Here is a 6925-nt window from a genome sequence, read left to right on the forward strand (position 1 = left end):
ATTTGTATTTAGTAGGCATTGATATGAATTTTTCTGCTCGGAAGTTAACATTTAAAAAAACAAAAATGGAAAAAATTTACTTTTAGGGAAAACTCTCAAATGAAACGTAACTGAATTAGGCTTTCTTTGGATTGCCGAAGATTGTGTCAGCAGTTTTTCAGTGTATTAATTTAGCAAATTCAAAACAATAATTGAGCTAAAGAAGTTTATTTTTGATTTCAGTCATTTTTGAGGTGAAAGGCAAATATTTGAAAAAATTATCAAAATATCAACCAAACACTTTGATCAAATAGTTAAGCAACACTCTTTTTTGTTTTTATAAGTAAAACTACACTAGCGTTAACAATGTTAACAAAAAACGAAATTCAAAAAATCTTTTTTGTAAAACTTCTATGTTGGATTGACTTTCAAATGATACCAATGACAACCCTCCAACCCTCTAAGATGAAAATATCGATTGGTCAGAGTTGACTGAACAAAAGAAAAACTAATTTGAGTATATAGTTCCTCCCCCGCTGAAGTGGGTCGGAACAAAAAAATAGTAGACAGAAATATTTTTGGTGAGTCGTCTATTTTTTTCTGTTCTGCACCCTGTTTCCAATGAATCTCGTTTTTTTTTTTATAGTTTTGGTGTCTTCATCATATTAGTCTCTCGACTTTTTTTATCTTTTGTTTATTGAATTCGTTATCAGAAATTTAATATTTTGTCAGGCTATATCAGGACAATCAAAAAATAATATAATTTAATATCAATCTAATAAAATTGAAATAACATTCTTACTAATATTAACAAAACAGTAAGTTTCAAAATGCTTCTTATCTAATCAGATTTGAAATTTTTAAAATCTTACTAACCTTTTTTGGTAGTTTCCTGTGATGAAACATTACACTAAATTAATAGTTTTCAATGATAACATAAAAAGTATATAAACTAAAAGAAAGTCGGATTTGAGCTTTCAGAAATTGCATCCATCTCCGGAGAGTTACCTCTATTGAAATATGGATTTTTAGATTCCAATTATGTCCCTTCTGAACTATTGGTCCTGGTTGTTATTATGGAAAAATGAACCAACGGTATTATGGAAAAATGAACCATTTTAGAGTAACTTTAGCGAAACTAAAGAGACTGCTATAGTAGGAAACTTAGTTTTGACTATGTCAGCAGATGAAATTATTTGACTCTAAATAATTCTTTCTTCTTTCCTATCAATAATTCTTTTTTTTACTTTTTCTGTGTTTTGTGATATTGGTTTCGGTCACCTATCGCTCGAAAAATTTATTCTGCAGGGAGTGAGTTTTAAACAATGCTAGCTAAAAATGAAATGGCCAAGCACTCCAAATGCACAGCTCGTTAGAAGTCAAGTGTGGGTTTACTTCCGTGGCGTTTTTTTCCGTGTGGGTTTATTTTTTTCAAAAATGAAGCGAATTTTTTTTTCGAGTGTTTTGTTCTGAAAACAATTGAAATATAAGATAACCCTATATTTTCTTTAAAAAAGGATCTAATCTGTTTGCCCCCCCCAGTGTTTTTACCCCTCCCCACCCGTTACAAAATTTATGTTGATATATAGCGCATTACTGTGTAAAAAATAGCACGTGCGGCTGTTTTGATTTCGTCGCTAGTTTGAGCTCCCCAAAAATTGTCTGTTTTATACAGTTTGTGCCTACCCCTCTTAGTGGGGGAGTAAATATACGCTAATCTGGGGGTTTTGTGAACCCAATTTGGCCGATCGAGTTGTTCATCGTAACGATTTGTGTGTGGTATCGATAAAGCAAACATAGTTATAGAGGTTTTAAGTTTCTGTGAACATCTGATCATATTAGTGTCTTTTTTTGTTCACTTGATGGTGTCCTTTCTGTCAAATTGTTGATTCAAAATGATGTATTACGCTGAGAAATGGGACAACTCATTAATTTCTATAGGCAAGAGTTTACAACCACAAAGAATCAAATTTTACTATAGTGCTAAACGTTAAGCATCTTCAACTCAATTTTGTGTCAAAGCTTAAATCGTTTCAGTTGACGTTCAGATGAGGCCAATGAACATATATTTTGCTTTCTGGTTAGAGCTTATAGTTTTCAGGTCTTCGACACTATGTTTTTTTACATTTTTTATTAATTTTTGAGTTTTGCATGAGCGTTCTATTGTGCTTTTGAAGTCATATGACTTAATTTTATTAGATGCATGTGCAAACCCCAATGAGGACCAAGTAAACTTATATAATGCTTAAAATAAACCCTGGTTTTCGCTTCTTCTTGTTGCCCTTTCCTTTGGTGAACGTGATACTTAGTCTCATCAATTAGAGTTCCCATTCATTTTCTCGTAATGCAAATATAGAGTTTTTTTCTGAAAATAATTCAAAAATAAAGTATCCCCATTTCTTTTGAAGAAAAGGTTAGATCACCTGACAAAAATAAATTCACTAATTTTAATAGTTACAACTCATTACCTATGCAAAAATTTTTTAACTGAGACAAAAAACGATTGGAAGACATTGCTGATTGTGTAGTTCTTGTAGTTCGATTGTTTAAACTTGTAAATTGAACTTGTAGTTCGAATTTAAACTTGTAAGAAAAACTTTTGATTTCTTCGCTAATTGATATCAATAAAATTTTCATTTTTACACGTTTTTGTTGCGACCCTACTTTGAGACGGAGTAAATATCTGCTAATCTGGGGGTTTTGTGCACCCAATTTGGCCGATCGATTTGTTCATTGTAAATAGTTGACAGTGGCATCGATAAAAAGCAATTTGTAGTTATAAAAGTATCAGGTTTTTGTAAACATCTGATCATTTTGGTGTCTGTTTTGTTGAATTGAAGGTTTTGTTCCTGTCAAATTGTAGATTCAAAACTCTTTTTTTACGCTTAGAAAAGGAACAGTTAATTGATATCTACAGATAAACGCTGGATACAAAAGCTAGTTTCGTTTTCAATGGAGCGTATAGCAATCAGAAAGACTCGAGGGCTAATTGTTAAACATCTTCAGCATTGATTTTCAAATGAGGCCCAATGAAACAGATACAACTCAAAATGTTCATGCAAGTAAATTGATAAAAAAATAATAGCGGTAAAAAAATCTAATAATAAAATAAACACAAAAGAATTTAAAGATAGCTTTTTCCCTTAAAAATGGCCTCATATCCTTTTCAGTAAAGGGCAAATGTCTAAACATTTTTTTGATGGTGTCCTGAACTTTGTGACTCTGTGCTTTTAAATTTATTTATTGCCGTAGAGTTTATGGCGTACTTCATAATTTCTTTTTTTTCGATATTTGATACCACTTCAGAATACTACAAAACGCAAATATTGTGTACACTACAATGCGGCATGATATTACCAACTCCATTTAGTAATTTGTGTTTGTAACATTTTTTTTACTCAAGCATCTAATTTCAAACATCAGTATCTAGTATACAATTCAGTCCAAATTATGAATGAGCGGCGTTGGAACAATATCTGCTCATGAGCAGTTTCAACTTCCAAGATATAACGAACTTTTGACGTGAAGCTTGCCTATGGGGACTTGAAAAATATCCACTTTAAAAACATTAATAAGCAAAAAGCGTTTTAACAGGGATATCGCAAAAAAACTGCGCAATCAAGAATACCAAAAACTCACTTTTCCTGAAGCACAGTAACAAAATGTGAATAAACCGACTACAATTTTTCCTAAAAAATTTAGAACAAATAAACAAGACTCAACTATTATTTCAAAATTTTTATCTCGAGTGTCTTCTTAACCAATAGCTGTTTTTGGGGACAGGGACAGTAAACATACAACGTAAATTGAATTCTTGGAAACTAAAGAAGGTTCCGTTTGTATAAGAGAGAAATTTTTTTCCTTGTTACTTGTGAATCTTTTTGCTGCATTTTCATTTACTCTATTTAATTGCAAGTCTCAACGAGTTTCTACGAAATAGTAAGAGAGTTATACAGTTTTGCTCAGTTTTTTATTTTGTTCCAGTTATTTATCACAGTCTGAATTATGACCAGTCCAAGTAATTTTTTAATGCAATCTCTCTAACAAAAAACATTTAAAATCGTACATTTAAAATTTGTACTTTATAGTTAATTGTTTCAGTATTTGTTCTTGAATCATGGGATCCATTTAGATCAAAGCGTCAAAAAAAAATATTTATCGTATAATTAATAAATAATTGCTCTCATAATTCTGATACTATATTTCTGCGAAAACGTAATGTTTTTCCCTTTGGATTCATATCTGATGTTCTTGTGTTGTCTTTTCACTCTTCTTAGTTTCAATAAAAAAATGTTTTTTAAAATTTTTCGGTAATCTCTCAGAGGAAAATTTGAATGTTATTTTGGATTAGTGTGGGAACACGATGTTTGAACAAATAATCGCTGTCTCGCTAATGATTTTCTGTTCAAATCTTTCTACTTATTTTTGACTTTTAATGTTTTTGGCTTTTATTGAATCGGCTTATGAATAAATTTTACTAAAATGCTCCTAACATTCTGATGTTCTAGTTGGATTGTTTGGTAAATGAAAAATTTATGACTTCTAGTTCAAGACTTTTTTTAATTGTCAATTTTTGCGCTCCGAGCAGTAGCGTCACGGTTTCTTCAAATAAATTTTGGTGAATTCCTTTATGAACTTTTACTACTTTGTGTGTATGTGCTTTTTTACAATTCAAAAAATTTGAATTGTATTGGGGCGCTGTCTTTTTTTAAGATCTGTTCACGCAATTTCATGATTTTTTAAATCAAATTGGACTAGTGGTATTGGTCACGCTGAAACAGGAAGTGGAGCGAAAAAGCGAGTGGTTTTGGGGCGTAAAATTTTTTCCCTCTAAATTTAAAGTAGAGTGAAAATATGGTGTTTGAACAAAAATTTGCTTTCTCGCTAGTGGTTTTTTGTTCACATGCGGCAATATCACTTTGATTTTTACTGTTTTTTCAATTTTTTGGATCGTATTTTTTTTCTAAATGGTATTCCCAATCCATTCATAGTCCGTTCAAAGTCTAGTTTTCTGTTTAGTCAATGAAAATTCTTTGAATTGTACGTCAGGACTTGTCCTGCTATGTTTTTCATTCATTGAAAACTTTTTAAGTCATTCACGCTTTACCTCACTCTCAAGAAAATTTTTTGTTTCAAAGTGACTCAAATCATTTTAATTTGAACCTCTATGTGCCAAAAGAATACGTTACAATCTAATTGGTGGTTACTTGAAAGCATTTTTTGGAAACCAGAATAAATCTTATTCAAATTTAGTTATTCGTGCGTTATATTTTGCCTCTTAAATCATATTTTAATGTGGTCTTTTGAAAATTCATGTCTCCAAAACTATCTCAACTTTTCCTGGCATCTTGGCAGCTATGTTTTCTGTTCAAATTTGGACACAATTTTAATTCAGAATCTAGTTACTTTTATCTTGACGTTTTCAGAAAAATTATAAAAGATATTTTCCACGAGGTTTGAGAACCCACCACGCTTTAGAGTATTAAATAAGGTGTAATGTTTAATAATTTGAAAGTTTCCTATCTCGGCTTCATTTGGTTAGGTAAGCCGAAAAAGGTTAGGCGGGGTAGGATCATTATGTGCCAACTCACATTGGTGGACCTTCCTGCAAATTTTCATTTCCATTTCCTTAAATTTTTCTGATTGGGAAAAAGTCAAAAAGTCATGTGTCAATTGTGCTTATACAACCATTAGAAGCCAGGCTGTTTAATGTAAAAAAAACACATTGTAGTAAAATTCTCGGGAAAAATTTGTCTGTTTTCAATTCAATCTTGTTTATTCCTCTGAATAAGGTTAAGTTATAACTGGCCTAAAAACTACTGAAAAATAGCGCTGACAAATAAATATGTACCTTTGAAAGCATGAAAAAATCTGTTGCCTGTGTGTTGAAAAGATAAAGAAAATGCGTTTTAATAAATTAGCGATGCAGATTACGTTCTTATCAGACTAGATTGCCACTCGATTGAGAAGCAGTACAAACACAGTCCGGGAGCTGTAAATTTTCATCAAAATCGCATTACTCCATGTAAAGGCAGTCACATTACATGCTTCGCCCATTGGGCGATTAAGATAGCGTGTAAGGATCATTCTGCATTAATGTCCCCCGCTCTTATCAACCCGACGAATTTTCCAGTTCATATAACGGAATTCGGAATTGCAAATGAGGTATGAAAAGTTACTACAGTGAGTGAGGGTTGTTTGATCGGAGTTTGTTTTCATAAATGAAAGCAATTTGTGTTCACTTTAGTTCATACTTGTAGCCACTTTTTATGGTTATTAGGTGCTTGTAGCTCAGGTATTTCAGGTGGAACTTGTATATTATTCACTGATCTGTGAATTTTTTCACGTTGTTAAGATCACTGGCTGCGTTTAATAAGTGCGAGCGTCAGAAAACGAAAACAGTTAGTCTTTTGGCTGATGATGAGCTAATGATGTTTTCGAATATTTTTCGAATATTTCAAGCTTTTTCAGAAAAATTGTAAATACGGAAAAGGTGCACGCTTATAGTTTATGTTCATCGTTAAGGTCAAATTTTGCGGATTTTGTTAACACCTTTTTATCAGACTTTTTATATAAGATGCAAAAATTTTAGAACTTTTTTATTTATTAATGAAGTTTTCATATGCTCATGATTTAATTGCGTTGCAACATTTTATTTTTCCAAAATATGATCATTCCAACATAAATTTTTTAAAAAACAGGTGAAAAATTGATCTCTAATAGGCATTTAAGCCTAAAAGAGTAGTAAGAAGTTAGAGAGTGCGTGTGATATTAGCCCCTGTGGAGCTGCTAATAGTTTGTTTGCCATTGACGGCGTGCTCTGTTTCCAGAGTATATTTGATTGTTTGAACACCTTGGCCAAATTTTACATCTCTTCTAATTGGACGGAAAGCAGTTGTCTTCCGTTCGTGGAGAGCAATGCCGTGGGACAAATGGAATTCTTAAG

This window comes from Convolutriloba macropyga, chromosome 4, assembly GCF_964194025.1.
Source record: "Convolutriloba macropyga chromosome 4, txConMacr16.3, whole genome shotgun sequence".
Lineage (NCBI taxonomy): Eukaryota > Metazoa > Xenacoelomorpha > Acoela > Convolutidae > Convolutriloba > Convolutriloba macropyga.